General features: G+C 35.5%; 2 long non-coding RNA genes across 2 annotated transcripts in view; one reads left to right on the top strand and one right to left on the bottom strand.

Annotated features, from left to right (window-relative positions):
- Positions 1-586: 586 nt before the first annotated feature.
- LOC108529788 (uncharacterized) lies at positions 587-13,352 on the bottom strand. The gene is made up of 3 exons (XR_001885672.1): positions 13,299-13,352; positions 1,807-1,934; positions 587-682 (listed from the first exon to the last, which is right to left on the bottom strand). It is a non-coding gene; the product is annotated as an uncharacterized LOC108529788 (long non-coding RNA).
- A 71-nt stretch (positions 13,353-13,423) lies between these two features.
- The window catches only part of LOC108529789 (uncharacterized), a 183,058-nt gene continuing 174,664 nt past the window's right edge, over positions 13,424-21,817 (top strand). Inside the window, exon 1 of the long non-coding RNA XR_001885673.1 lies at positions 13,424-13,637. This is a non-coding gene — a long non-coding RNA (uncharacterized LOC108529789). The remainder of the gene's footprint in view (positions 13,638-21,817) is intronic.

Below are 21,817 nucleotides of genomic sequence, written 5' to 3' on the forward strand. Positions count from 1 at the left end.
GCTATACATCATTTGCCAAAAGCAAGTTCCCCACCTCCTAGCCTAGGTACTTGGTAACAGCTGATGGCAGGCCGTGAATGATGATTTGCTTTGAAAGATGAACTCCAGAAGACTTCTGGTAAAACCCATCAATTCCTAAAGACTCGAGACCTGGGTCCACATGTATTCACTACCCAGACAACTCTTCTTTTTCAATGTACTCAGTAAGTCTCCTGACCTATTTTATTACAAGTAAGATCAGAACATATTGTAGCAGAGAGGCCAGTGATGCTGTCAGACTTTAGGTAGTAGCATGGCCCATGTTCTACAGAGTGCTCTTTGGGGCAATCTAACCTGCTCTTTGCTGACACCAAGAGGTCCAGGCAGTATGTAAAAATCAAGCTACCCAGCTGGACAGAGTGCAATGCTAAGGAGATCATATGTCTCAGTTCATCTGGGAAAGTCTTGGCTTAGTCCTGCTATCCCAGTGTAGTTATGAATAGCATTCCCTTTCACTTTCAAGTCTTCCAGTGTGAACTGTGGATAGCTACATGATAACTCTGGGCATCTTCCACCTCTTCATACCTATAGCCAGGCAGGAGCCCCACGAATCTGGCTTCTTTGAGAGAGATGAGCTACTGGTTTCATCTTCTAGATATCAGGTCTCAGGAGTCCCATGGATACTCACGCCTAATCAGAAAGCCTGATGACATCAAAGAGTTCATCAATTGTGTGACGATTTTTGTCTTCTAAATTTTTTTCAGAGAGTTTCAGATTAAGTATGAACCATTCAGAATAATTTTTGTATATATATTTCTCTCATCACACACGCAAAACTGCTTTTAAAAAACCACTATTGGTTACTCTCTTCTTCAGGAAGTCTTCATTAGCATAACATGAAAAGGACATGCACATAGCCTGATTATATATTCATATGAAAAGTAAGTCACTCGAGGAAATTAGGAACAGATTTTATTGACAGGCATAAATAACAACAACACCTGAGCCTCTCCCCTCATCACTCACAAGTCTTAGTGGCCACTGGCCAAATGCACCAATTGTTACTAGCAGTCATTTGACTTTTGACATTCATTTCTTTCAGTATAGAAATCTTTGAAGGAAGATCTCCAAGCATGCCTTACTGACATTCTGAAAAACGTTGCAGCTTAAACCATTAATATCTTATTCATTTTTAGTTAGGTAAGTGGCAAAAATGATACACTAGATTAGAAGGAGTAGAAGGATGATAAAGGACAGGCCAGTTTAAGAAAGGCTTTGTTGTTAGAGAAAAGTAGAAGAGACCAAATCTAAGCATTGTCTGTTTCAAAAATGTGATTAAGCTCATGTGTGCCAGGCACAATCTCAGTCTCAGCCTACAAATTCTGTTACTGACTCCTGCACAATGTCAACCCCTCTCCTCACCTTCCAGCCGGCATCGGAAATAACCTCTATATCCACATAGTGTCTAGCTCCTACTCCACTGGTAATGTGGAGGAGGTGTCGAGCAGCTTTCCATCTGGATGCCCAACCAATGGAATTTACTCACTGAGACATTTAAAAAGCCCAAAGCATCACTGACAAGCTTACATCACAAATCTTTGGATCTGTGGCTTCAGAAAATTAGTGTAGGTGTCAAACCCTGAAGAATGACTTAAGCATGCATTTGATTTAATTTCTACAACACTCAGGTCTGAGACTAAGATGGACAAAAGCAATAGGCAACACTGAGTCTCACCAATATGTACCACTGGGGTAAGGGGCCTTCAGCTCTTACCCTGTCTATACACCCCCAGCACTGAGGCAATCAATCCGTTGGGCTTCACTTACCTCTGCTTTCCTCACCTCATTCCACCCAGAATTCTGTTAAACTCCCTGTGAAGCTCCTCCAAAGAAGCCCGAACTCTGGATGCTTTTGCTAGGAGATGCTCCTTGAGGAGGAAGCCAGGACTTTGATTCTGGAAAAAAGGGAAAAAAAATCTTCCGTATACTGGTGTCCAGTATTTCCATTGCCTCAGCCGGACTTTATGGGACATTGCTTTTTCTTTTATCCTAAGACTGAATTTTAAATCTGACTTGTGTAAAGATTGGTGTTTTCATCAAATGTTCTATCCCTTTTTGACCCACACCAGAAATCATTTTCCATGTTCTTATTGGAGAAGTTCATGGGTCTTCTTCCTTTAGGTTTAATGGTGAGTAATAACTGTGAGGCCCAGCTGTTCTCCAGTCCTTGTTGCCCAGACTATTTTATTTCTGTAGCAATCAGGAAGAAATGCTTTCTGTTCAGGCTCTCTCACTCTCAACTCAGATATGCAGGAGATGAAGCACAGTCAACAAATCACTGTTAATTCCTCTCTTCTAGAATAGCCCTCACTCATACACTCATACCTTCTAGCTTCAGTGTGAGAAACTCCATTAAATTCCAGCCATTCTTGCTTAGTGTCCCCACGTCCCCACTTCCTCTTATTCCCTAGGATGTGTAAAAGAATTAAATACCTCCATACCTTGAGGCACGCAGTTTTTCTTTTCCAGTTTGAAACTGGCTTGTCCAGTATTTTTTTCATCAGGTTGACTCTAAAAGGCTAAAAATCATAAGAGAAAACTGCCCCTCAACTTCTAAGAGGACTCAGACCTTGGGGCTCCTCATTGGTTTCCCTGCTTTTCCGGGGACCAACATCCCTTTTGAACATCCAAAGCAAACAAAAATGTAAATGTTTTACTCTCATTTGAACAAGAAAATAGCTATATACATAGAAAAGATTTCTCATATGAATGTGCAATTAAAGATTAAGGGATTAAAGTAATATTTCATGAACATAATATTTAATTTGAGCTTGAGCCTTGAGGAAGGGGTGGTGTTTCACTCTACAGTAAGAAATAATTTTGCCTGTCATTTGTTTAAAATAATAAAAAGAAGAAACAAATTAGTGAACAATTTTCTTTAGTTTTTACGAATATATTAGAGTCTATTGTTTCTGAATATGAAGTATACTGATTCTGAATATGGAGTATATTGTTTCTACAGCAGCAGCTGTGACTGTCCTGCTTGTATGCACTTTGAAGAACAAGTGGCTATTGTAAGTATTGATTGTATGAAGCTATATAATTTATGAAACCCAAATATTAAAATAATGACAATAAACCTCGGTCTACACTTGACCCTGTGCCCATTAACAATAAGATGGATGAACTGAAAATGAATGGAGGAAACCTGGGTCATTTACTTTCCTACTACACAAGGAGCCTTAATCCTAGGCGATTTGAACAGAAAATGCTCTTTGCAACTCTTCTAGTCCAAACATAACAGCTAGGTTTCATCTCACGTTTTAACTTCTAGGGAAGGAAGAAGCAGAGGAAAACATTTAGGAAAAGTCATGTACTCAAAAGATGGTTTGCAAGGGAGCCAGATTTTTTAAAAATCGGTTCATCAAATAAAGACAGAACATATGTTTAAAGGAAAAACAAAACTGCAAAATTATCAGGTTATCAAATTTACAGTTAGTCTGTTTATGGTGGAAAAAAACAATGTTTTCCCATTATTATCATATCCAAGAATATCCTGACATGGTGTCAATTGTCAGCATTATAAAAGTCAAGGGTGAAGGTGTTTGCATTAGGAAGTCAAAACAGGAAGTCAAAAACTCAGAGAACATCTGAGCTTTCCCTAATTTTAAGACTAGAATTAAACATAATAACTCAGTTATTTTTGCTTGTGTTGAGGTGCAAACTTTTGTTTTTGTTTGGTTGGTTCCCTGGTCTTGAGATGTGATATAAATTCTTACCTAATATGGAGGCCTGCCAAGAAGTCAATCTTGCTTTCACCCTCCAGAATATCAATAACAGTTGTTCAAGCATGAAAGATTCTAAGAGGCCTCATTTGGGATAAGTATATGTTGTAATATTTGAATAGAATTTTCTCCCATAAACATGAAAAAAGTTGAGCAGGACCATTTCTACCATTTTATTTTTTAACTTCTGCTCAATTTGAATGCCCTTCTTTTACATATAAGAAGGAGAGGAGTAACCTGGTAAAAATCATACATCAGATAATATAACTCTGACTTGAAACTAGGTGTTCTAATAAGTGGTCCAGTAAACACATGGTAGAGAGTGAGGAGGAAAGGGACACTTATAAATATTTGTAGGATAAACAAATTCTCTTTTCATTTCACCAAGCTGAATGCACTACAAAAATTAAAATTGCCATATCACACTCTGGAGCTTATCCATTCAGAGTAATTATACCTACTCTACTGTAATGATTTCTTTTCCAACGTAGACAGAATTGATTTTTGTAAAATATCAAGTTGAATAATCCTTGTGTGCAATATGATCATTGAGTGTTCACTGTATGAAGGAACTCATGTGGTTTGCCAGAAATCTCAATGTGACTCTGGCTAAGTGGTAAGAGGTAGAATGCATGAATTATGTGAAGTGAATGCTGTGTGCTCATTACACAATTCCACACAAGGTTGCTATTTCTGTCTGACTTCTTATGTAAAGGGTCATTTTTTTAATTTCCAAAATTTTGTTTTTTTATTTCTATTTGGTTTCTTGATAGTTCTTTTCCCCTGTAATGTATCATTAGCTTAGCCAAGAGTTTTAATCTAGTTTTGCCTTAGAGTGCACAGATTTTCCTGAAAATTCACTCAAATAACACGTTCCTTGCATCTTTTTTCCTCAGAGATGAATTGCCTTTTTCAGTTTGAGTCTGGCAAACCTAGGGCTTCTTACTCAGCTCCAGTCCCACCCCTTAGCAGTGGAAAGGGGCCAGAATACATATTTTGCAGACTCTTGCCAAATCAGCTGCTGATGTAGTTCACTTACTTTTCAGGCCTCACCACAGATGGCAAATCCTACAGTAAAGAATGTGTTGAGACCAGAGGGCCCACAATAACTGGCAATTCACTGTAGTGTATTCAAAATCAACTGTGAACCCTGAACATCCTCTGCATGAAGTAATTGTATTTTTAAAGTATTACTATGAGATTTAAGAATTTTAATGCTTAACTCCTTTTGCACATTAATATTTAAATATTAAATAATAATTGCATTCAAAAGAAAGCCACTTCTAACAACAAAAACACACTTTGTTTTGAAAAGGGGTAAGAATCTGTTTGGAAGAATACTGAGAAAATGAACAGGAGTAAGAGAAAACTGTAGCCTGAAAGCTAGTTTCATTGACTCTGCATGAGACTAGAACATACTTAATGAATTTCTGTTTCTTTACAGACAGCTAATTAAAGTCCATTGACAGATTATAGCATTCTTGATGTTGGAGTGAACATACATAGAAAAAATTATATAATGGACTTCAAGTCTACTATTTTTTTCTTTAAAAATGTGTAAGAAATTAAGGTAGCATTTTTTTGCTTTGCTGATACCCATGCTATTTTAAAATGTAATAAAAAATTAAGAGAAGAGTTTTGCTGCACTCTTAGAAGACATACTCTATTTTCTAAATATTAATATAGTGGTTTGTTCTATAAATTCCATTTCCATAAACAAATATTTAATATTTATATGTGAATGTTTCATCAAAAGTCCCACATTTGTGAGGTCCTGGAAAATATATAAGAAATATCTTCTCTGAATCTTTACTCTAATTATAAAATCCACTGAAAAATGTATTGTTCATTGAGCTTTTCATTTGTTATTAAAATACATACTATATGTTAATTTATGTAAAAGATGACATTATGAGAACAAGACTGTGACTCTCAACCTGTCCCCTATGATGACTGGAATGAACAAAGGGATATTAAAATAAGAAAAATTATCTAGCTCACTATGATGAAAGCATTCTATGAAGGTTATGTCAAAAGATTGAGGAGTAAATGCTCCCAAACCAGGCAACATTGTAGATTAATTTTCCTCACAGAAAGTATTTTTAGTGATATGAAAAATGACTCTCAGCTCACCAAGATTTTCACCATTGTGACTGGACATTCTCACCACAGAAACAAGGTTGTAGAAAATTAAATCAGCAATGTGACATATATTCTGGGAATGCAAAGAAAGATCAGAAAGATGCAATAATAACCAAAATTAACACATTAGGTCTGAAGGCCAGAAATTGAAGCCCTATTTTATGAAGAGTTCATTTTCTAAACATGAAGTCAGAAAAAATGAAAGATAAAATATTTCAAGATAAAATAATAGACTGAATTAGCAGAACAAGTGGGGTGCTCACGGGGAAGACTTGAATTCTAAACTCAAAAGGCACACTGAACACTTGCAGAAAATAATAAAAGAGAATAACTACATACATTTTGGAAGAATTATTTAATTATACAAATTAAGAAAAATCCTACAAATATTCATTCAGAAAAAGTTGTATATAATCTAGGAAAGAAATTTCTTCCCACCCTCAAAAGCAAATCTAAAATACCATAAGACAATGGAGCAACATCTAAAGAGTTTTAACGTGAAACACTTGTTCAAGATTTTTCTTCATATGTGCAAGCACAAGAAATATTTTCCTCGTTCTTACATATTTCAGCATGTCTATTACTCTTACATCTTTCCTAATACACATATTAAAGCCTGCAAGGAAAACTAAATTAAAGAAAAAAGAAGATGCAATGGTTTCATCTATTCAAAATAAATCACCCTCAAACTAAGCAAATATATTTAATAAAAAATACATTATGACCAAAAACACTAACTACTTTAAAATAGGTCATAAAAGAAAATTATGTTATCTAAGTCAATGTCAAAATAATGTTAGAAAAATTAATTCCCATGCTGTGTATAATCAAAATGAAAAACGTTATTTCTTGACATGTTAAAACATAACCATTCTGAATTGGATCATCATGCTTAATGAAGAAATTATTGAAGCATTTTAATTAAATTTAGTAAAATAAAAAATAAAACCAAACCAAAATATAAACATAGTTACTCATAACTAAATCACTAGTAAATATTTTCTGATAATATTAGCCTAAACAAAAAATAAGAAAAAATAAAAAGGTATACATTTTGGAATGAGTGAAAGGAAATCACGAGTGAAAGCTTTANGGATCATCATGCTTAATGAAGAAATTATTGAAGCATTTTAATTAAATTTAGTAAAATAAAAAATAAAACCAAACCAAAATATAAACATAGTTACTCATAACTAAATCACTAGTAAATATTTTTCTGATAATATTAGCCTAAACAAAAAATAAGAAAAAATAAAAAGGTATACATTTTGGAATGAGTGAAAGGAAATCACGAGTGAAAGCTTTATCTTGTATCAAAGGAATGTATCCCTCACTCCACAATTGCACCCCTTGAAAACCGATTTCATGGCATAATTTTTGTTCCATTACTGGAATGAAATAAAATCATGGAAATAAAACCAATCTCAGACCATTATTTTTTGAATATGCTGAGACATTTCAGGACAACCAGTAACTAAGCAATGCCTAAAAATAGGAAAAGATCATTAAGGAACAGCAACTGTGTATTTCTGGTATTTCATTTGCCATGGGTGGGGGATTTTCCAGCAGGCACATGAAAGAGGAAGGAAAAATGACACAAGAACTATAACTGCCACCTGACCCAGAAACTTCATGAATTATTCTGAGAATGGTTCGTGGGTTATCTTTTTAACAATGATTTAGGAACATGTAGCATGTCACTTTTAAATGCTGAGTGAATCTGACATGATCAATTCTCAACATTAAGAAAAAAATTATATTTGGACAAATTGTATCTCATCTACTGCTTCTCAACAGTACTGGCGCCAGCAATATTAAAGCTTTTAGCAAATTGACCTACAGTCCTGTGTCAGTTACCTGGCAGACATCAGAATGGAGGCCAAACAGTGGCCACTGTTTTATGTATTTTGACTTTTTAATCCCTGTGACTGTTTTGTACAAGAAACTTGAGTTATGTCCCAGGTATTTAATGTTAATTCCATAACCATAACCCTTCTATATTCCAGCGTGCAACAAATGTCTAATATTTTTTACTTGATAGATTCTGAAGAATCAAGTACCTAAATAAATTTAAACTGATTTTGCTAACAGCAACATCAGAGAAATTACCTTTGTTTCTTGGCAATTTTAATTTATTATAAAATATGCCCAGTGCCGTAAACCGTTTTACTAATTTTTACATCAGGCTGGTACTGAAGGGCAGCCTCATCTCCTAAGCCACCATGATGAGCTAAGAACTCAGGACTCTTAGATGCACAGTTTTCTCCAATTAGTGGCTTTAATGAGGTCATCACAATCAGTTGAGAAATCCTCTGTGTAAGCTTGCTTTGCTACAAGATTATAGATGCAAGAAAAGTGGGATTTGTGTACCTATCCTTACTCTATTGTACTTCCTCTAAGAAGGTCATTTGCTGGTTTCCTGGGCCATCTACATCCAATTAGATGAAGGAATTCTTCATATTCAATTCCTTTGGGTTCTGTTCGATTCCAGGGCAATTAGTGTTTTTGCTGTATTAGGCATAGACAATTGTACTTACATCTAGAAAGTTTTCTTTTCTACACTGCATGTGTCTAGGCTGAGATTTACACATCTTTTGCAGGATGTGCCTTTTGCTTACTTCCTATTACAAGGCCAGATGTTCTCGTGTTTGTGTAATTTGCGTAACAGATTAAGTTCCTCATAGAATTCCTGGTATTCTTTTCTGGATAGATGAATTGAGTCAAACAGAAATTCCCTTAATGTTGATGGTTCAAGCTGTTTTAAGGCTTAGGATGCAGTGACATATACAGTAATATTTTGCAAAGTTAATTTTGATGATGAAAAAAAATGAGGGACAGAGTGGTTAGGTGGCTTCCCAAGGTCACAAAATCAATAAGGAGTACAGCAGGAATTAAAATGGCATGGTAGTTTAGAATCTATATGCCTAAATACACTGAGATTCAATGAGTTTTACTCATCATGTCTTTGTCATCATTCCATTATCTTATACTATCTTGACATATTTTTACGAGGACTTTCCTGGGGTTGTGTAGGCGGAATCATTTTGTTTCTATTAAGCACAAAAGATATTTGGCAGGGACACATTAAGGAAATCATAAGTTAAATAATGGAGAATAGTCACCCAGACTTGAAGCAGGCTGAATAGGTATATCTCGAAGCAGATGTATCCCATCAAGTATCAATTTCATCGATCTATTCTATTGAGCGTAAATAGGCTAGACAACATTTCATTGTTTCATAGGAACACAATACAATTTTCAGCAGACTGTGAAGTCTAGTGAGCTGCCTGTGGCCCACAGTGTGGCAATCAGAAGCTGTATAGGTTTGAGCAAGTCACTTAACTACTCTAGGGTTCAGACGAAAGAAGGGAATTGAGCTTGATGGGTTCTACCAATCTTTCCACTTTTAATCATCATTTTTGCTTAGATAAAGTTAGTATTTTTCATTATGATGTTACTGGAATGGAACATTAGAATAGGAACCCTTAATTATAAATGAAAGAGATTTTACTGAAAATGCCACAAAAAAAGGGCAAAGGAATACCCTTTGAAATGCTTTTCAAAACCCTATCTTTTACTAATCTTAGAGTTATATCTTCTTAAGGATAATTGTATTTTCTTCAAAATTAAGTAGAATCTCTTTCAAGAAAAGAAGGTTATTCTCATGGATAAAATATAGTGAATGTTTTAAAATTTGAATTTCTTAGAAGAAAAATTGCTACAGTGTAATGAAAAGAGTTGGAGCCTCTCTCTGAAAGAGCATTAATTGTTCCCCACCCCTTCTGACAGTCAATAACTAAGAAATAAAATTATGCATTTAAGTAAATAATTTTTTGAAAATGATCTTTCAAATTACTAATATTACTGGCCTTCAAATTATAAGTGTAAAATTATTGTAATAAAGTTATTTTATAAAATAGTTATATTTTTTACACCGTGTAAAAACTAGAATACTATCCACATTATATGTTGTTGCATTTTACAATCTTAGGCAGTACAAATGAATGTAGAAATTGCTTAATATTAATTAGCCAACATAAATACAGTTATTATCTATGATTCTTAATTGAAGACAATCCACAGTAAAAGATAAAAAAGAAAAAGAAAACCATTATCTTAAGAAGTAGTATAACTGGAGTCTCCTTTCTAACCCCATGTTGTACATAGTGAGGCATAAGCCCCAGATTTCCATAAATTAGAGTCTTGAGCCTTTTATGGCAAGTATAAATACTCTGGGGTATTCTGGTTTAAAATTTCCTAAGACCATACTTCCTGCGTCAGCCTCTTCCAATTTGTCACTAAAACTCTAATGGAGCCCTGAAAAGAAGAAAGTTCTTAGTAATACTGACAACAGAAATGCACATCTGGTGACCACAAAACCTTTGGAGCTAAGTTGACTACCATAATCAGACTTCTCAATCTTAGGATTAAAAAGATGAAAAGACAGTTGGGCTTTTACTAACTCCCTTTTTCCTGATTTGATAATTCAGGTTGTGTCAATCCAAACACCAAGCTACCATCTCTTTATTATGATTCCATTCCCTACCTCATCCAACTAGAAAGTTTAACTTCCAAGGAAGAAAAAAAAATCGAAGGAATTGGGGCATGACACATTACATTCTGGGAAGTAAAGTCCCAGCAGATAAAGCACTTTGGGAAAACATACTCAAAAAAACACTAGTAGCAATTCATGGAGGTGATCATTCTTATAAATTATTTAATGTGTTTGTTATACACAGAAACAGAATGTAGCAGGTGAAGAAATTCCGATCAAAATCTATCAATGCTACACTAAATGCATTCCTGTTAGAAAGTGTAAATTACCTTGAGAGTTGAACTCATTATCTTGCCCTTCAGCTATTGGTATGAGAAGGAAATTATAATATTGTGATACTGTAGCAAAGACAGAGTACCTGCTCAAGATGAAGTTCCAGCTTATTTATTGGTAGGCATTGGGTCTGTTTGAAACTCTTCATGTTCTAGGACAAGGATGAGTATGTAAGAAGGTAGGTATATTGACTGATACATGATAAATTAGATAGAAATTGATAAATAAGAAAAAATGAAAGTTAACATGTACATTATTCTAAAGAGTTAGAGAAAACAAATATTAATACATCGGGAAAGAATTTGCTATAGAACAAAAGGAAATCTTTAAGCATACTCACACACCTTTGTTAGGAAGTTAGAAAACAGCATTCAATGAAAGAGTAGCAGAAAGATGAGATAAAACTGGATTACAAGGAAACTCAAAATTTAATAACAGAATTAAAGAGTTTATTTGAAGCAGAGAAGAGTACATCCAGGTGAAAATGAAATCAGTCATTCAGAGGACAAAATAGAAACAATTCTTCCATATCATTTTAGAGTGCTTGTGTTTTTGTTTGTGTGCACAAAACTGTGACTGCACAAAATAAGGCAGAAATGTTATCAGTGATGATGAAATCATTCATGGGTTTTATTTTTCTCTTTTTACACTGTGTTTTATTTTATAAATATTTTGAAAACAGCCAGTGCTATTGAAATAATCAAAATAAATACACATTATAAAAAATGTGATAGTAGTGCAAACTCATAGAGATCAATTATCAGAGCAAAACACATGGAACAGATTTTAGTACAGCTGTAAGAAAAAACTGCAAGCTAATGAAAAACTGCATACTTTTTTAATGTTCAGAAGAAAATTAAGTTAAATTATTATCTTACTTTATACATGTAAATACATAGTAAATGAATCAATTAATTAAATGGACATAAGCCATAAAAAGCTAGAATAAAACATATTATACTATTTGACTAATCACTTCAAGGGTAGGAATTGTTTAAAAGCATTAGATACAGGTAAAAAAAGATGGCATCAAGCAAAAGGAAAGAATATATATAAATATATATAACTATATTTAATAAAAATAATAATATAGTTAAAACTGGCTAAATATAGAAAAATCAGAAATCATGATAATCATTAACAAATATTATAAAATTAAAGAAAATGATATTAACATGAAATATTAATATTCATGTATGACATTGGCAAAAATTTTTAAATCACTTTTCAGAAATTGGGCATAAGGCTTCTAGTGGAAATGGATATTGGTGAAACCATCTAGAAAATAAACTAGTGAAATGTATAAACAGCAATTAAAATTTCTATCATTTTGAACCAGTAATCCAACATTAAATGTTTTATACTTAAAAGATATTCAGAGGTATCCACAAAATTTATATTTTAAATGTTTATACAACATTATTTATGATGGTGAAAAGTAAAAATAATATAAATGTCCAAGTATAAGAAAATAATTACCTGTTAGTATAGTCAAATGTTGGAATCAGGTCATAATTAGAAATTAATTTTTCAAAGAATATTAGATATAAAATTTTTATAAGGTGATATTACATGACAAAATAGCAATATAGAAACAGCATACAGATGGTCCTCCACTTAAAATGAGGTTATATCTCCATTATAAGTTGAATGTACAGTTAGGTTGAAAATGCATTTAATACACTTGCCCCACAAAACATTATAGCTCAGCCTAGACTACGTTAAAAGTGCTTGAATACTTACATCAGCAAAATCATCTAACATCTGTTTTTTGATAACGTATTAAATATCTTATGTAATTTATTGAATAATGTACTGAAAGTGAAAAACAAAATGGTTGTATTGGTCCTCAAAGTACAGTTTCTACTGAATGTGTATCACTGTAAAGGTAAAAAATTGTAAGTCAAACCATCTTAAGTTGGGGGCCATCTGTGTAAAATACAGTAGTTCTTGCTTGTCTGTTGTTTTACTTTTTGTGGCTTCAGTTACCCGTCGTCAACCATGGTCTAAAAATATTAAAGGAAAATTCCAAAATAAAAAATTCACAATTTTAGGTTGTGGATCTTTCTGAGTAGCCTAATGAAATCTCACGCTGTCCCTCTCCATCCCATCCAGGACATGAATCATCCCTCTGTTCAGCATATTCATGCTATATACACTGCCTGCACTTTGGTCACTAAGTAGCCATCTTGGATACAAGATCATCGGTCATGGTATCACATTGTCTTCAAGTAACTCTTATTTTAGTCAATAATGGCCCTGAAGCAAAAGAGTAGTGATTATGGCAATTCAGATATGCCAAAGAGAAACTGTAAAGGGCTGCCTTTAAGTAAAAAGGTGAAAGTTCTTCACTTAGTAAGCAAAGAAAACAAAATCATTTGCTGAGGTTTCTAAGATCTAAAATAAGAATGAACTTTCCATAAAATTGTGAAAAAGAAAGAAATGTGTGCTAGTTTTGCTGTCACAACTCAAACTGCAAAAGTTACAGCCACAGTGTATAATAAGTGTTTAGTTAAGATGGATAAGGCATTTAATTTGTGAGTATGAGACAGCCAGGTACGTACCACCGGGTGCCCGGGAAAACTCCAGCCGGCCGGCGCACTGGGGACAGCTTTGGGAAGTTCCTGCCCTTTGCCGCGGGGAAGAGCCTGGCTCCTCCTCTTCCTGTGTGGAACCTGGGATTCAAACCGCCAGGCAAAGCGCCCTAGCAGGGACTCTGAACTAATGAGTGTCTGTTTCCCGCTTTTCTTTCTTTCCACCCAATAAAACCGTGTCTTACTCATCATTGAAATTGTCTGCGAGCCTGAAATTTTGTGGCCGTGGGACAAAGAACTCCGTCTTTTGCTGAACTAAGGAAAAGCCCTGCAACAATTTTGGCGCACAACGTGGGGACTTGAGAAGCGGTGAGTGAAATGGAGACTCAAACTCACTGTGGTTTCTAAGCCTTTTCATCCTGGGACTCGTGAGGGTGGGGGAAACCATCCCCCCACCCCCTGTCACTCCAAGGCCTTTTCGTGGCCTTTTCCTTCCTTTTTCGAGTCAGATCGGTGAGCAGCGGCTCCCCTCCACCCTCCCATTCTTGCCACGGCTGGGACTTAGGGCCCAAGGGTCCCACACAGCTGGCAGGCTGGCGTTTTCCACCATATTTCCTGAGGCTTCCCCTTCCCCAGCCAACGGGTTTTACTCCATCAGACAGTGATTAAGCTTTTCTCCTGGTAGAGGAAACAGTTGTATAAGAATAAGAGGTTCTTCTCTAGGCATTTTTAAACCTTTATTTTTTTTTTTTCCCCCTCTTCTCTCCCCTGTCAGCAGTTAACCTTATTTTTTCCTTTTAGAAGACATTTTACTAGGCCAGGCAACGCAGCTATCACTGTTTGTATTCTCGGCAAAGTTTTGGTTGTCCTACTGTGGGGTAAGACATAGTAAAATTATAATATTTTGGTCTGAGACAGCATTTGAAAGCCCAGGGTGGCCAGGCGCGCTGGCTTCTGCCTGTAATCCCAGCACTTTGGGAGTCCGAGGCGGGTGGATCACGAGGTCAAGAGATTGAGACCATCCTGACCAACATGGTGAAACCCCATCTCTACTGAAAATACAAAAATTAACCAGGCCTAGTCGCACGGGCCTGTAGTCCCAGCTACTTGGGAGGCTGAGGCAGGAGAATCGCTTGAACCCGGGAGGCGGAGGTTGCAGTGAGCCGAGATCGCGCCATTGCACTCCAGCTTGGCGACAGTGAGACCCCGTCTCAAAAAAAAAAAGCCCAGGGTTTAGATGGCGCTTTTACTCTAGTTCAGGACCTTGTAATAGACAACTCAAGGGAAAGAGTGAGGCATTCTGCTTCCTGTGAGCCCTCAAGAATGATGTCCTTCTAACATTCACAGTTCCACTGTTTTGTGGGTCTGCCTCATCATCATCAGACTGTTTTAAATGTTTGCTGCTGCTTCTACATCCTCTTCCCACATCTGAATTAAACTCTCCTTAGTGCCTCTTCCCCTTTCCCTTTGGCGGGACAATACTTTTTTTGTTCCTTGCACAACTTTACCGTCGTCTTCTAGGGTCATACCCTGTTCAACTCCTTTCCCACTCTAACTCCATGAGTGTGGCCAATGACAGCACCCCATCCCCTGAGCCATAGAGGCAGACCTGTGCCTGAGATCTGAGCATTCATGGGAATGACTACCGCCCTTGCTTTTTTGATGGGTTCGAATGCCAGCAAATCAATCAAAACACTTCACTGAAATTTTTCTGATTGAAGTGAATAGAGGAGAATTTCCCCACATTTCTGGGTAAGTTTGAAAATATATAAGCATTGATTCTCTACTCCTGAGGTTATTCCATGTGAGAGAACACAGAGGAAGCACAGATAAATAAACAGCAAGAAAGAGACTGCTGACAGCTTTTGGAGGCTGGAAATATTTATACCAGGGTTATCTATCTCATCTTTTTCTACAGATTTCCTTAGATCAGTTTTTTGTTGTTGTTTTACTTAAACAGGTTTAAATTTTCAAATGAATACTGTCCAGTATAACACACAACCTCATCACACTTAATTCTACCAAGTTCTGTATGTTAACTACAGCTATTCTATTTAGACATAGGAAAGTTTGAAACTTACCCTCCTAGCCCATGCCGGCAATTTTTCCAATATAAATAAACATTTCTGCTCTCTCTCTTTAGCCTAGAGAATTTTCATAACCAGAAAGAAATGTTCTTTTGGCTATAAAGTATCTATAGGTTATAATGGCAAGAACAGTATAAATAATAAGACAACATACGTTTGTTTTCAACAGTAGTAATCAGAAGATTCAATATACATTTCTAACACTTTGAAGGATAAATTATAATAAAATGGCTAGGGAGAATGTAGATGATACATATAAATCTACTGAATAAACTGCATTAAATATTATAATTGCAAAAAGATTTGGAAAGTAACTTCTTTTCTAGTGCCCATGGATCACTTATAAAAATTGATTGTGTATCAGAGAAGAGAGAACTCCTCAGTAATTACTTCAGAGCAGGTTTTAAATACTGAGGTTTATGCAATAAGTAACTACTTATGAAATGTAAAAATATTCAATCATTTGTATATTTTGAATCACTATCCTATATAACTCTTTGTTCTAAAAGAAATCAAAATGTCAATTCTTAGCATTAGGATAAGGATAATAGTTCACAACAAAATCTGTGGTTCTAGTAAAAGCAAATATCTATGAAAAAGTACACCATTAAATACATTAATATTAGCAAAAAAGAGGAATTATCTAGATGTTCAATTAAAATTGTTTTTAAGTAGAACAAAGTATTATTGGAGATAAAGTAAGGATGATGAAGTGGAAAACAGAGAATTCATATAGTTATTTGCTCCCATTCATATATCTAACAATAGGCAGGGCCAAAACAGCTTCAAACACCATACTTTGAAATGCTTCATTATACCTCATCTAGTACAATCAGCAAAAGAAAGGGTACATGTATACAAAGACAGTCATGGAAAAGTCAAATGAAGAAAAATACTTGTTGATTTAAAAGAATAGGCTCTCCTTTACAACATATAAAGAAGTAAATTCCAGGTAATTTTTTTGTATTTTATATATATAATTATATACAATTATATATGATTACATATACAATTATGAATGTAATCTATAATTATAGAAAACATTAAATATATATAATTTAGAAAATAATATTTGCATACATTAAGGTGAGTGAAAATTTCTTATGGAGGGAATAAAATCCAAAAGCCTTAAATGAAAAAAAGGAATATTGTATAAAAATAAATATTCTTCCATGGCAAAAGACATTGAACATGATTGTTAAGAAAAAAGGAGCTGATATAATGAGGAAATTTTTTGACATGTATGTAGACAAAGGATTAGCAGTTCTATACACCAACTGTAAATTCATTGTAAAAGAAGCAACTTCAAGAAGTATAATTAGGAAAAGAAAATAGAAAACAAATTCATGTGAGTGGAAATGTAAATAATGGAAATGGACAGTAAGTAATGAAAAAATATGTTCAGGCTTGCTGATAATCAGAAGAATGCAAATTATAAAATGAGAATTTGTTTTTTATCCATCAAACTGGTAAAATTTAAAAGTACGGTAATATTAAGATTTAATATTGGATATAAGGAAATGGACAGTCTCAGACATTACCATAGTGTGAATGAAGTATCTGGCAAAGCATACAGAAATGAAGACAATTAAGTGAAAATATGTACATGGTAGTAAAATTCCCACAAATTCCATGGTAAATTCCATGGTAGCTGGAAATTCCCACAAACAGAATGTTAGATATGTAACTAGACATATAAGTCATAATACTGAGGAATGGCAAAAAAACAGCAATTACCTACACACAATATATAACCTAAAATATGTGATTTTAGTGGACAACTGTATGGTAATACAATGGAAAAATCTTCCTAAAGGATAACTTCCTTGGAAAATGCAAATAATCATTTTAGAAATATACACCTGAGCAGCTGAATTAATGAGAGAATAAAATTTAAAAAGACATTATCAAATAATTACTTTTATAAGAACATCTAAGTTCAGAGAGTTGCATGAATGGATTTGTCATATCTTCAGGGAATAGTTACTTCCCGTGGGATTTAAACTGTTCCAGGAATTAATAAACAATGTAAATATTTTAAATTTGTTATGATATATATACACACATTCAGAAGAGTACCTGTATCCTAAATGATAAATATTAAGTGAGTGCCTCTGTAACCATTAGGCAAGTCACAAGATGGAATGTTTTCTGTACTCCTGATGCTCTCCAGGTGTGTCTTCCCCTCATGGTCTTTTCACTCTCCCAAGGCCATAACCAGTATGGTAACTTTTGAAAATAACTTTCTTCTATTTGTTTATGGTTTTAACTTATAGGAGCGTCATCAAATGTTATAGCTTAGTTTTTCATCATTTTAAACTTTATATAAATGTATGTATTCTGACTGAATTATTTTATTCCACTTTTTGTTTGTAAAATTTATTTGCATTGTTGTTATTACCTGTGGCCCTAGTACATTCACTTTTGTCGTATAAAGGACATTGTATGGAAAGTCTACAAGTAAGCTATCCAGTTTATTGTGGATATTTTTTACTTTTTTTTCTGTTTTTAATTTATTTCAAATATTATGAACATCTTTGTACATGTTTCCTGGCATATGGGCATATATTTCTTCAGGGCATACTCTCAGATCTGAAATTGATAAGTTATGAGATATGCCTGTCATTAAACTTACTAGAGAATGTTATGTTGCTTTCCAACGTTGTATTCCAATTTGCCTATTATGTAGTAGGGCATGGAAATTTCTGTTGCTCTACAAATTCGTCAACACCTAGTATTGACAGACATTTTTTATTGTTTGGCAATATGGTGGTTGTGATTTTAAATTTGACTTACTATTGGGGTTCAGTATTTTTACCTACATTTATTAATTATTTGGATTTCCTCTTTTGTTAAATCCCCATTCAATTATTTGGCCCAGGAAGGAGCCAAGATGGCTGATTGTACACAGCCACGAAGAGTGTCTCCCACTGATATACTACACCATCAAAAAAACTGGAATACTCCAGGCATATCTTTAGAAAGAAGGCATTGAGAACGAACAGAGGGAGAATACAGATCCTGGGCTGAAGAGTAAGGCAGCTGGGAAATGTGCACAGGGCTACTGTGTACTGGGACTCATTCCTGGACCCCAGTGGTTCCTGGGGAAGAGGTGAGTTAAATGAGTAAGGAGTGAGCATATTATATTATACTGCCAAAGATCTCCAGAATCCTAGCTGCAGGAGTCCTAACAACCCCCACAGACACAAGCTGAAAGGGAAAGCAGTTTGGAGAGGTAGCAGGGACAGGACTTTAGCCTGTGCAAAGCCCAAAGGGTATGGCATGGGAATGGTTGCAGTGGAGCATGAGCTGGAATAGCCATCCCCAAAGGCTTGCCACACTCTTCTAGGTGGTTTTGGCCTTTGTTGATGGTTGGACCTGGATGGAGTTGGGCTCTCTTGCCTGTGAGATGAAGCCAGTCTGATCTGAACTCCCTTCTGTCTTCCAGGCTCTCATGGAGTCCCTGCCTGGCCACACCCACTTGTAGCCTCAGGTGCCCAATAAGGTGCTTCCTAGCAGCCAACAACAAGGCTACTTCACTGGCAGACTGCACATGACCATCATAGAACTCCATCAGAAGGAACCCTGTCAATGCACAACCACCCACCCATAGCCTCCCCCCACCATTTTGTTGTCATACACTTATCTGCAGCCCTTGTGCACTGCATTGCTGTCATGTGTGCAAGTAAAACACACCACCCCTCCACCACCAGCACACAAGCATGGCCCACCACTGCCATTGACACACATGTACTCCACTGCCACCCCATCTCCCTTCGGAACCACATGCCCACTGACACATGTGCACCCTGCCATGCCACTGCCACTACTGGCATGTGCATATGAGCTCAGACCCTCTGCCACTGCCCCAATGAAGCATATTAGCTTGCACTCCCCATTGGAGTGTTGTTGCCAGTGGACCAGGAATACCTCAACCCCTCCAGTTCAGCAGGTGCTTAACCTTGAGGGGCCAGGGAACAAACCCATAGGCTTGGTACCAGACCCCAGGGTTAGAATCCACAGCTCATGAGTGCCAAGCAAAGCCTTGGCCCCCTGAAATCTGCCAGAAACAAAGCCAGTCAATTCAACCTACCTTATACCACAGTCAAACCCTCAAGGTAATTAAATACTATAAAAGAAAAAAAAAAAACATCCAAAGAAAAGCAGTTTCAAAGACCAAATGACCATCAGCCCACTCAGATGAAAGAGAAACAGTTCAAAAACTCAGGGAACTTAAAAAGCCATAATGTCTTCTTATATCCAAACATCCACACTAGTTCCCCTGCAATGGTTCTTATCCAGGCTGAAATGGTCAAATGACAGACATAGAATTCAAAATCTGGATAGGAAAAAAGATCATTGAGATTCAGGAGAAAGTTGAAACCCAATCCAAGGAATCTAAGGAATCCAATACAATGATACAACAGCTGAAAGATTAAATAGCCATTTTGAAAAAGAACCAAACTGTTCTGATAGACTTGAAAAACTCACTACAAGAACTTCATAATACAATTGGAAGTATTAACAGCAGAGTACACCAAGCTGAGGAAAGAACCTCAGAGCTCGAAGAACAATTTTACAAATCAATTTAGTCTGATAATAAACAAAAAGGAATAAAAAATAATGAACAAAACCTCAAAGAAATATTGGATTATATAGGGACAACCTATGATTCATTGGTGTCCCTGAAAGAGAGGGGGAGAGAGCTGCCAATGTGCAAAACATGTTTGAGAATATTGTTCATGAATCTTTCCACAATCTCAATAGAGAGGATAACATTCAAATTCAGGAAATGCTGAAAACAGGTATGAGATAATATACAAGATGACCATCCCCAAAACATATAGTCATCCGATTCTCTGAGGTCAGTAAGTAAGAAAAAATATTAAAGTTAGTTAAAGAGAAGGGCAGGTCACTTACAAAAGGAACTCCATCAGGCTAATAGGAGACATTTCAGCAGAAACCCTACAAGCCAGAAGTGATTGGGGGCCTATATTCAGCATTCTTAAAGAAGAGAAATTCCAACCAAAAATTTTATATCCAGTCAAAGTAAGCTTCATAAGTGAAGGAGAATAAAACCCTTTCAGGCAAGTGAATGCTAAGGGAATTCATTACCATCAGACTGCCTTACCAGAGGCCCTTATGAGAGTGCCAAACATGGAAACAAAAGACAATTACAAGCCACCATAAAAACACACTTAACTACATAGATAACTGTCACTACAAAGCAACTACCCAATCAGGTCTTCATAACAACCAGCTAACAAAATAATTACAGGATAAAATCTGCACATATCAATATTAAAATTGAGCATAAATGAGCTACATATCCCCACAGAAAAGGCACAGAATGGCAAGTTTGATAAAGAAGCAAGACCCAACTATATGCTGTTTAGAAAACACCCATCTCATATGCAAGGACACCCATAAGTTCAAAGTAAAGGGATGGAGACAGATCTATAAAACAAACAAAGCACAAAGAGCAAGGGGTTGCTATTCTAATTTTAAACAAAACAAACTAAACCAATAACAATTTAAAAAAGGACAAATAGGCATTATATAATTATAAATAGTTCAATTCAACAACAAGATTTAACTATCTTAAATATATGTGCACCCAACACTAGAGGAGCCAGATTTATAAAATAAGTTCTTAGAGACCTACAAAGAGACGTACATAACTGCACAATAATAGTAGATGTCAACACCCCACTGACAGTGTCAGACAGATCATTGAGGCAGAAAATTCTCAAAGATGTTTAATACCTGAACTTAACACTTGACCAAATGAACCTAACAGTCACCTACAGAACACTCCACCTCCAACAGAGTATACATTCCTCTCATCTACACATAGGACATACTCTGAAATTGAACCCACGATTGGCCATAAAATGGTTATCGACAAACTCAAAAAAACTGAAGTCATACCAACCACACTGTGAGACCACGGTGCAATAAAAATAGAACTCAATTCTTAGAAGCTCTCTCAAAGCCATATGATTACATGGAAATTAAACAGCCTGCTCCTGAATTGCTTTTGGGTAAACAATAAAATTAAGGCAGATATCAAGGAATTCTTTGAAACTAATGACAACAAAGATACAGAATACCAGAAGCTCTGAGACACAGCTAAAGCAATGTTAAGAGTAAAGTTTTGCTGAATGCCAACATGGAAAAGTTAGACCTAGCATCACACCTAGAGGAAGGAGAAAAACAAGAGCAAACCAGCCTCAAAACTAGTAGAAAACAATAAATAACCAAAATTATAGCTGATCTGAATGAAATTGAGATGCAAAAAGGCATACAAAAGATGGATGAAACTAAAAGTTCTTTGAAAGAATAAATCAAATAAAATTAAAAGAATAAATAAATAATAAACAGACTAAAAACCCAAAAGTCAGTTCTTTGAATGAATGAAGAAAAAATAAATAAAATTGATAGACTGCTAGCTAGACTAAA

Source organism: Rhinopithecus bieti, unplaced genomic scaffold (assembly GCF_001698545.2).
Source record: "Rhinopithecus bieti isolate Rb0 unplaced genomic scaffold, ASM169854v2 scaffold_6113, whole genome shotgun sequence".
Taxonomy (NCBI): Eukaryota; Metazoa; Chordata; class Mammalia; order Primates; family Cercopithecidae; genus Rhinopithecus; species Rhinopithecus bieti.